This window comes from Microtus pennsylvanicus, chromosome 4 (assembly GCF_037038515.1).
Source record: "Microtus pennsylvanicus isolate mMicPen1 chromosome 4, mMicPen1.hap1, whole genome shotgun sequence".
Classification (NCBI taxonomy): Eukaryota; Metazoa; Chordata; class Mammalia; order Rodentia; family Cricetidae; genus Microtus; species Microtus pennsylvanicus.
This window is the reverse complement of record NC_134582.1, coordinates 108,373,238-108,384,174: the sequence shown is the minus strand read 5'-3', so window position 1 is coordinate 108,384,174 and position 10,937 is coordinate 108,373,238.

The following is a 10,937-nucleotide window of genomic DNA, read 5'->3' as shown; positions in this document are numbered from 1 at the left end:
ATTACAGATGAGTTAAATTCTTTCCATGTCTTTGGAGAGGCCTATCTGATGGACGAGTCCAGCTGTGCCGACTGATTCTCAGAACTTTGGAGGGATGACCCAAGAGGAGAAGTTCCAAAGCTTGGCTGTGATTCCTGGAGAACCTGTGTGTGAGAGGCAGGGTGTAGAAGCCAAATGGTTCAAGAATCTGATTTCAGTGCTGTGCCTGCAGAGAGACCAGCGTCACAGGGAAACCAAGAGCAGCCTCTGAAGCGAGGGAGTGCTCTGCAGCGGGAAAGGTGAATTGTAAATAAAATTTAAGTGAGCTATCATTGTTCTGAGACACTTTGTTGTCATATTACCCAAGCTTATTCCCAACTCCTGGGCTCACGTGATGACCAAGTTTAGCCTCCTGAGGAGCTGGGACTTTGTATATGCTCCACTATACCTGAAACAAAATTCAAAGCTTTTTATATATTCTTGTGAAAGCATGGTAGAGAAAAAGGATAGTGAAAAATGCCAAGTAACAGCTATTCAGTTTTCCCCATGGTAAGACTAGATAGATAGCAGCCAGGACTGTAGTGTCATATTTAAGCATGACCTCCACGAGGCCTCCTCCTGTGGTCACCACACTGACATGCTCTTCCTTTCGTCACTGTCTCTGGCCCTTGAAAATCACCCCTCCGTTCTCCATTTCTACCCTTTTTTTTAAAAAAAAAATTCAACAATGTTATTTAATAAAATCATGTAGTACATATAATATGTGAATTTTAAAGTAGGTTGTTTTCCATTTAACGCAATCCCCTAGAAATTCACTGAAGTTGTCATAGATACAGTTTGGTACTTGGGTTGCTTGCTATATAGCAACCCATGGCATGACACATCATTTTACATAATCAGAAATCCACAAAATAAAATGCACTCCTTTAAAGTTTCCAGTTTTGAAGCGTTTGGTCAACCAACAATCATCATCACACTCAAACGATAGGGTATTTTCTCAAGAAGGATGAAAGTGTATGCTCACACGAGCTACATCAGTGCTTTTAGCACTTGAATTGGCAGTACCTAAAACCTGGAAGCTACCCAAATGTCCAATCACAGACAACTATATAACTCCATGAACAATTGAAGAAACATCCATATAATATAATTCTACTCAACAGTAGCAAACAACAAATGAATCTCAAAACTGCAGCAGGGGGAGGGGATAAGACATGAAGTGTGTTTGTTATGTGGTTCCATGGGCGAGTAAGCAGAGTTTCTAGAGAGGGTCAAGTTCATCTACGGTGTCAAGAAGCACATTAGTGACTACCTAGGGCTAAGTGAGTGCACAGGGTGGATGTGCATGACTGATATCAAGGGATAGAAGATTTTATCTCACTGAGATTCAGTAGAGTATTTTGGACCCAAATGGGGAAAGAGCATGGCATCTAATTTAGAATAGAAGGCTCTTACTTTCACAGAAAATAAGAAACCAGCAGAGAATAAATTTGTTTATAAAAGATAAAAAAAGAACTAAAGTAGAAGGAATAAAGTTTCACGGAACCAAAGCATGAAAAATAATGAATCCCAAAGGTAGAAAAAAAAAAAAGAACGTTCCGAAGAAAGCAATAAACTCTGTGCATTTCAGAAAGCTGCCTGGGTCAACGCAGCACCAGAGACCCAGGAGACAGCAAGTTAGTGTGCAAGCCCTGCCATTTGGTCTGTGATTTTTACACAGCTGTGCGTGGTGACCTGAGGTCCAAAAGGAAAATCTGTCTGATTCAGTGAATGTACAAGGAAATACAATAGGATGGTCGAAATAAATATTGATGGGGAAAATCCAGCTTCCTTCAATTGGGAAGACATGAAATAATCTCTATGTGCCTGTTTCTACATGCTTTGAGTGTATCCCTATGGGATTATGTGAGGGAAGCTTGCTTCCCACCAAGCAGCATATAGGGAGGCAGTAAAACCTGTGTGAGATGTAGTCCAGCTCAAAGAAACTGTCATCTTTTTCTTTTGGGGGGGGGGGGAGGTTTACTCTCAGCAAAGATTAAGGAAGAACTTGGAACCCTGATTAGCTCTTGAGAAAGAGTGGCTACCAAAGAGTGAGGCCAGCTCCTTATTCTGTCCTCCTGTCTTGTCACATGTCCTGGTTGGCTTTCTATTGCTGTGATAAAATACCATGAGCAAAGTAACTTGAGGAGGAAAGGGCTTACGGGCTTGCTTGTCTTGATCACAGCACATCGGGAAGGCAAGGATCTGGAGGCAGGGACTGAAGCAGAGGTCAAGAGAAATGTTGCTTACTGGATTGCTCAGCCTGCTTTCTTATACCATCCTGGACCACTTGCCCAAATGAGGCACTGCCCCAAGTGGGCCAGGCCTTCCCACATCAAATATTAATCAAGAAAATGATCTCACAGACTTGTCTTCAGTCCGATCTTCTGGAAGCATTTTCACAGTCAAGGTTCCTTCCTCTGAGATGATCCTAGATTGTGCCAAGTTGACAAAAAACTAACCAGCACACCATGTAATCTGCTGCTTTCACAAGAACTGCCCCTGCAATGATATTCTCCATACATTATGACAGGGACACGGGGAGCTGATCATCATGTCTTTTTGATATAATATTCCAGCATCAAATATTTCATTACACCCTACTAGTACGTTGTACTAGCAAAAAGCCAAAAGGGAATAATTGGGTTGCTTCTCTTGGTACATTTTCATGACATAATACAATGTCATTTTCTACTGAAAACTTGCTGGAAGCTCTCGCTATACCACCAGAAAGTGTATAGTGGTAGCAGTTAATGACATTCTCAGGTACACATAGGTCTTTTGGTACAGTATGTCCAAGTCCCTTTTATCTCTGAAGAAGGAGTGGTTTCCTGCGTTGTAAAGGATGAAGGACTGAAACTATGAAGAACTTTTGTTTTTCCATTAGGGGCATGAGCAGAATCTGCAACAGCACAACAAAATTAGATTTACAAGAGCAGCTGAAAATGGGGTAAAGCGCCAATTCCAGGAGCCTGGAATTGGTAGTGACATGAAATATGGTTCCTGGAAGTCAGAATTGGAGAAGTAAGTAAAATAAATAGAAAACTGGGATGGAGAGATGCCTCACATGGTGAGTTAGTTCTTCCTAAGAACCTGGATTCTATATCCAGTAGCCTGAGAGTATTTCATAACTACCTGTCACTCCAGTTCCAGGGATAAAATACACCTTCTCTCCTCTGCAGGCACTGGGCACACCTGTGGTGCACAGACATACATGCAGGCCAATACTCATACACATAAAATAAAAAAATAGAAAGCAATCTAGAACAAAATTGTAATTATAAAGAATAATAAGTAGAGACTAAAACCATTACATGAGTGATTACTCAAAGAATTTAATCTTTGTGCAGAATAAAATGTCCTCCTACTTATATTTAGGATCGTAAAGGAAACACTTATTCAAGAGACTTTGTGACCATGATTTGAGAGATGTGAAGTTGGCATCCCAGGTAATGGGAACTAGGACAATGAGGTGCTTGCTATGTCTGGTATTGATCCATGGTTTGCTTTTGCCAAAAAAGAAAAAAAAAACAAGCCATCTGAAGCTCACCAGACCCAGCTTCTACTGAAATACAAAGACAGCACAATATAACAACAGTGAAAAGAACAGTCAGGGAAAGCTAGAGCATGCAGTGCTTTATGAGAAGATATACCTTGACCCTATATATTAGTCACAGCAGTTAGGATTTCATTGCTAATACTGAAGGCATAAGGTTAACAAACAAGTTAGAAACTGATAACTGAAGAAGTTCCACATTGCCCCTAGAGCACTTGCTCAATGAAAGGAAAAATGGAGCTGAAAATCAGAACTCCCTGTATGCTACTTATAAAATGTAATTATGCATAGGGTAACTATCCCATGTGACTTCCAGCACAGAACATGCAACTAGGGACAAGAATGGACCATGAAGCAATCGTCTCGGGAGGCAGTGATAGGAACAAGACTCACTGTAGAATTCTGGTTACATTGAAAAGGTGTCTAGCAATGGCTCGGTTTAGTTTAAAAAGAGAGTATTGTTCAACCCCACCTACAGGGCTGCCAGGTAGTTTTTAGGCTGTAAGAGAAGTTTTCTGAGAAAATGGAATTTCATAACAGTTGAAAACACCCACACAAGCACTGTATATATTCACAGCTAAAAATACAAGGAATGTAAACTAATGATCTTGGAGCATTAGACTATAAAGAAGCCACCAGTGACAGAGATAAGAACCAAGGCTAATAGGCCAAAGAAAATGATCCAACAACTAACTCACTGAGTATTCATGAAGCAAGACAAAATTTAAAAATAAAAGCAACAATAAAAAAATACCAATAGCTTTTAATTAAAATTGCCAAAGAAATTAAAGAGTATATGATATCTCTAAAATATTAATGAGCTGCTGTGAAAAAGGGAAATAATCAGAAGAACTAAGAAACAGGGATACTGATACTAAAAGAATTTAAATCAAGGAACAAGAGAAATCCAAGGACATTTTCCAGAACAGAAAGCTTAAACTGGAAGTAAAGAAAGTCAGATGTATTGGTCTCTCTCTCTCTCTCTCTGTCTGTCTCTTTTTCTCTTTCCCTCCCTCTGTGTGTGTGTGTGTGTGTGTGTGTGTGTGTGTGCATATATGTGTATGAGAGTCTGTCTGTTTGTATGAGTTCATATGTGTGTCATATGTTTGTATGCGTGTGCACACCAGAAGTCAATGTTGGGTGTCTTTTCTAATCATTATCTTTCATAGTTTTTGAGACAGAGTCTCTCCCTGAATCTGCAGCTCACCAATTTGACTAGACTACAAATTCCAGGTACTCCTTTGTCTCTGCTTTCCCAATGCTGGGATTACAGGCAATTTGGCCCATTCATGCTTGAGCAGCAAGTACCTTACAGATCTGAGCCTTTTCCCCAGTCCTGGAGGCACACAGCTAGTACAGAAGCTCCAATAGGAGGATAGCTTAGAATTTCCAGAACAAACAGTATAGAAGTTGAGAAGAAAATACAGGGAAATTTCCCCTCAAGCTAAAACATCAATTACAAAGAAACCTTATGATTGATGGATGTCAAGACAGAAAACAACAGAATGCAAGTGTAATCAATATTTAGAACATAAAAGAAGTAATTGTTAAGAAAAAAATAATAAGAAAGGGCAACTCTGCTGGCACAAAAAAGTTCAATTAGGTCAAATGAAATCAAATCAAATGCCCATCTGTTGTAAGGAGAGGGCCCCTTGTTTGTTCCAGCTGCTCGGGTAGCTTACACACAAAATAACCACATAGAAACTATATTAATTAAAACACTGCTTGGCCATTAGCTCTAACTTCTTATTGGCTAACTCTTACATATTAGTTTAACCCATCTCCATTGACCTGTGAATCACCATATGGCAGTGGCTTACCGGAGATTCTACCCGGTGTCCATCTCAGGCGGAGGATCCATGGCTTCTCTGACTCTGCCCTTCTTCCCAGCATTCAGTTCTGTCTTCTCCACCTACCTAAGTTCTGCCCTCTCAGGTGGCTGATAGCATGTCAGGGAGACAGGACAGCAGGGAGCCCATGCAAACCCCAAACCACATGTTTCTCTTTTGAGAACCCACTTAAATACCCTGTGGAAGTGTATAGTAGAAGGGGTGGGCTGTGTCCCACTGTCCAGCCAACTTAACCCTGAAATAACCACACAGAAAACTGTATTGATTAAATTACTGCCGGGCCATTAGCTCTAATTTCTTATTGGCCAACTCTTACATCTTGGTCTAACCCATTTCTATTAATCTGTGTTCATTACGAGGTTGTGGCTTACCAGGAAAGATTCTAACCAGAGTCAGTCTCAGGCAGGAGAATCATGGCATCTGCCACACTGCCCTTCTTCCCAAAATTCTGTTCTGTCTTCCCCGCCTACCTGAGTTCTGCCCTATCAACTAGGCCAAGGCAGTTTCTTTAATAACCAATGAAAGCAACACAAATACAGAAGGACCTCCTACACCAGGAGTGGTCCTGACCTTCCCCAGGGAGGGGTCAAGACCTGGCATGCTGGGATTTGGAGTCCAGACCAAAGCAACTCCCAGGTCAGGGAGGCTGGGATGGATGCCAGGGGCTGGGGGCTATGCTCCCAACTTAACAGTAATGTTAAATAAAACTTAGTAATTGTGTCCTAATAACTCACACCTTCCTTCCTCTAGTTCCAAATACCCAGACAAATGCAAAGATATGGAGAGAAGATTCTCTATCTACGAGAGGAAAAAAGGGAGAAAAGGAGAGAGAGCCGACAGGCAGTATTAAGTTATATAGAACAGAAAATGCATTGGCAGGGGTCAGAGAGTCACCTATGCAAAATCAGATGCACAACAAAGATGTCATCAGGCTTAGAAATAATATGAGCTAGTCGAGTTAATAGAAGAATCTGAAAAGTAATAGCATTAACATCTTCACAACAAGAAGAAACGTTATGCCGATAAATTAAGAGCAGCCAATGTCTTAGCGGAGAAAGGAAACTGAAATCGGCACACAGGATATTCACTACGGAGTGTCCTTAGAGCCGGGACTTGAGGAGAGTGGATGCAGAGACGAGCAGAAGTTGGCTCTGACATAATCACAACAGAAGTCCCAGCTGGCCCCTAAAAGCATTGGAACTGTGTGCATAGGCACGTGCAGTCATCACTCAATACTCTGGCAGCAGCCTGAAGTAGTTCTGTCTTGAAAAAAAAAACAAAAAAAGTATAAGCCATTTAGAATTATGACATTAATTACTAAAAGAATTCAAGACAGATAATTAAGGATCTTCGTTATCTTCTTTGCTACAAACTAAAACTTGTGATAAGCATGAACAAATTTTACTTTTCATTCATTTGTTTTCTTAAAATCAAAACAACAGGTACATATATATTTTAGAAAGTATAAAATAAGAATAATGATATTTTAATCTGTCATGTAACACACTAATAACATGGTAAGTACATAGCAATTAGCTTTCATTTTAGCTCTATTTACTGAGCAGTTACTGTGTATGGAGCACTGTTAAAAGATGTAACATTATCCTGTTATAGGTTCAGAGAAAATGGAAATAATTTGTAAAGAATGCATGCCTATAAGAATTTGCCCTAGAATGCTGGGCCGTGGTGGCACATACCTTTTCAGCATTTAAAAGGCAGAGGCAAGGGAATCTCTGACTTTGAGGCCAGCTTGGGCTACACAGAGAAAGCCTATCTCAGAAAAAATAAATAAAAATAAAACCAAACAAGCAAAAAAGAATTAGTCCTAGAAGTGCATGAAACTCCAAGTCTATGAGATTCTGTTATGGCATCTTGAATAGAACAGGAGACCTTTGCTCAAAGTGCATGTTCTTGCCCCCTTTCATTCCATTAGCTGGTTAGCAAGGCAGCTCAGAACAGAGCTGACTGTGATGGTGTCTCACTGACAGCATCTCAGGGGAAGTGAGAGTAAGCCTGAAACACTTCCCAGTGACTTTCAGTTACCCTACTGTGCCCAGATTCTGTGAAATGATCCTCAGTGGTCTCAACATTTTGACTTTTGCCCACTGCTCTCATTAATATAATTTTGATACTCCTCACATTAGCTACATCAATTTCAAAGGTTCTCTTACACTGTAATTTCTCCAGACCTTCATACAAAGGGACTTTTGGACCTAAAACCCTCCTCTCTGGTCCATCTACTTTCATCCTCTGCTTATCGCTCCCACTTACATGTCAGTCATAGGGACCTGGAGGAGGGGATGCTCCTCTTGACCTGACTTGCAGATAGGGTCAACAGCCCCTACTTAATATGGCACTTCAAGCCTGTCTTCCCAGTTGTCACACTCCTTAGCTGCTATTGTATTAGTCAAAAATCTGTCTTCTTAGGTGCTTTTCTATTGCTGTGATAAAGACCACGACCAAAAGTAACTTGGGAAAGAGTGTGTTTCATCTTACAGTTCCACGGCACAGTCCATCACAAAGGGAAGTCAAACAGGGCAGGAACCTGGAGGCAGGAACTAAAGCAGAGACCTTGGAGGAGGACTGCTTCCTGGCTTGCTCCTCAGGAGTTGCTCAGCCTGCTTTGTGACAGCACCCAGGACCTCTACCCAAAGGGTGGCACCACTCATGGGGAGCTGAGCCCTCCCACATAAAGCAATAATTGATAAAACACACACACCACAAGCCAATCTGATGGGGGCATTTTTTCAATCCAGCTTTCCTCTTCCCAGATTACTCTAGTTGTGTCAAGTTGACCTAAGTCAGCCCTTACAGGGTGAATGGAAGAGTCAAAAAAAGTGCACACCGTATTTCTCTTGTACCCACTACGTCTCTTACATTTCAGCTCCTTTTAAGAGATTCTGCACACACTGACTTAACTGATGACCAGTGAAGAAATGCCTCCTACAGACTTCTACGTCTCGCTGCTTGTCCCAGGGCTGAGCCTAGTGACTTTGAATCCCAGGTGTCTGCCTGTTGTCCAGAACTCTTTATCCCTGGGTTGTGGCTTCCTGGAACTGTAAACATAGTCTCTGCCCTGAAGCTGTTGATGACTAGAGGTAGACGTCAGGGGCCTGAGTCCGACACAGGAAAATGGCATCATTCCTCCAAGATATAGGTCAATGACCTCTTTGCTGATTTGGGACAGAATTCTGAAGCAGATCACTAAATGTACCATTAAATGTACATGGCCCATTTAGAGTTCAGTAAATGCTTTTACTTAATGGGTTATAAATTATTGTGAATACTTGGCAAGAATAGAGTTGATCAACATGAGTCATCATGATTAAAAGTACAAGAGGCCACTTTTGCACTTCAGAGTTTTGTGGTGACATTTTGATAAGCTACCCCTCCTGTCTTTGGGTTTGGAACACACAAAGAAGGCTGATGATTTGGGTGGAGCTATTGAAGTCTGGGAAATGCTTCTATTTCTTTTGTCTATTCCGCCTAATATTTCTAATCCATATGTCCCTACTGTGGAACATACAAGCCCATCAAGGCTAGACCCTGCACCTATAGGCCATTGTGATGGAGGCAATTCCTCAACGGAGGTTCCTTCTTCCCAAGTATCTCCAGATTTTGTCAAAGTTAACTGGAACTAGCCAACAGACGTACTGTGTTTGTCAAGGGTGAAAACGACTCGAAGCTACTTCTCATGATGAGAAGTCAGAGTAACAAAATGTTTAATGCTGGGAAAGTGTTTATGTAGAATTTGAGGGACTACAGTAAAAGATCTGAAATACCCATCTGCTAGAGGAAGGGTAGCACTTACTCCGTGTTTACTGCAAAGAGCAACGCTAGAGACAAGGTGACATGGCAGCATACTTATCTCCTTGCTAGTTTCTGGTGACTGGGAGCAATTACACCCTCTCATACATACCGAGTGCTCACACTGTGCACTGAAGTTAAGGTCCCTGTATGTTTTAGCTGGAAGTTGTAGATCAAATTCACTATTAACACTACCATGACACTGCATCTGTACAGAAGTTTCCATTTACTGAGTCATATCAAATGCCATTACAATTTTGTGGATGAGGATATAGAGAACTTCAGTTTCTTTCCTGGAATGACCCTTCTTTAAACTAATAGCTTACCACCATCTGGCCACAGTTATTCCTGCTTCCTACTGAATTTGCTTATAATAAGGGTTACGATGAGGGCTGTTCATTAGAAATATAATGTGAGCCACTAATGAGAGCCATATGGGCCATCTTGTATTTTCTAGAAAATGGAACCAGTTTAGTTTGTCACTCTGACCCTCTCAACCTTCCCTTCTAGCCATCACTATTCTTTTTGGCCAACTATTGATACCCAGAAACACTTTCTACCAAGGACTCCCAGTAGCCACACTAGGCTGAGACTCAGGTAGGTACTTTTCACTATTTTCCTGTCCTTGATTACAATCTCTCCAGGCTCATCTCCTGTAGCAGGCTGTTTGCAGGTGCAGCATCCCACCCCTCATCCCAACTTCATTCATTGGAAACTCAGCTATCTGGTACAGACCCAGGATCCTCTAGCCCTTTTATCCCCGTCTCTCCAGATGTATACTTTGTACTACTGTTACCTATTTTCGAGAACCATATACTTCCACCCCCAGGGAACTCCACCTCGTGGTATGACCTGGATCCCCCTGGTTCTTTCTCACACTCATTCTCAACCTTTAATCCTAACCCATCTCTATTCCTCTCTGTCACTCACTGAACTGCAGAAATATTCTATCAGGAACCCCAGGACTACTACACTGCTTGAGATCCTGGGAAAGCATCAGTAACCAAAGAAAAGAACATCCAGTGAACAATGACAACACCAGGTATCGACACCTAGAAACATCTCAAGTGTCATAACTCCAGACGCCTAGACACCAACACAGTAACATAAAAATGAACAACCAAGATAATATGTCTTCACCAGAAATCAGTAACCTTTTCTACAGAAGGCACTGAGAAATCCATTATAACTGACACACAAGACAAGGACTTCAAAATAGCAATTATGGATATGTCAAGGACCTAAAGAGAATATGACTAATTCCATTAAGGTGGTTCATGAAAAGACAAGTTGGGTGAAATAATGAAAACAATTCAAGACATGGAAAGATAATCTTAAAAATAAATAGAATCACTAAAGAAAACACAAACTGGAAATGAAAAATTTAAGCTATATAATCCAAACTTTAGAGGTAAGCCTCACCAACAGAGTATAAGACATGGGAGAAACGTGGGCAGTGGTGGCACATGCCTTTAATCTCAGTACTTGGGAGGCAGAGGCAGGTGGATTTCAGTGAGTTCAAGGCCAGCCTGGTCTACAGAGTGAGATCTGGGACAGGCTCCAAACCCTGTCTTGAAAAACAAAAAACAAAACAAAACAAAACAACAACAACAAAAAGGAATCAAGGCACAAAACAGTCAATAAACCTGGGACAATGTGAAAAGACCAAATCCACAAATAGCAGAGGTAAATGAGAAGAAACTCAG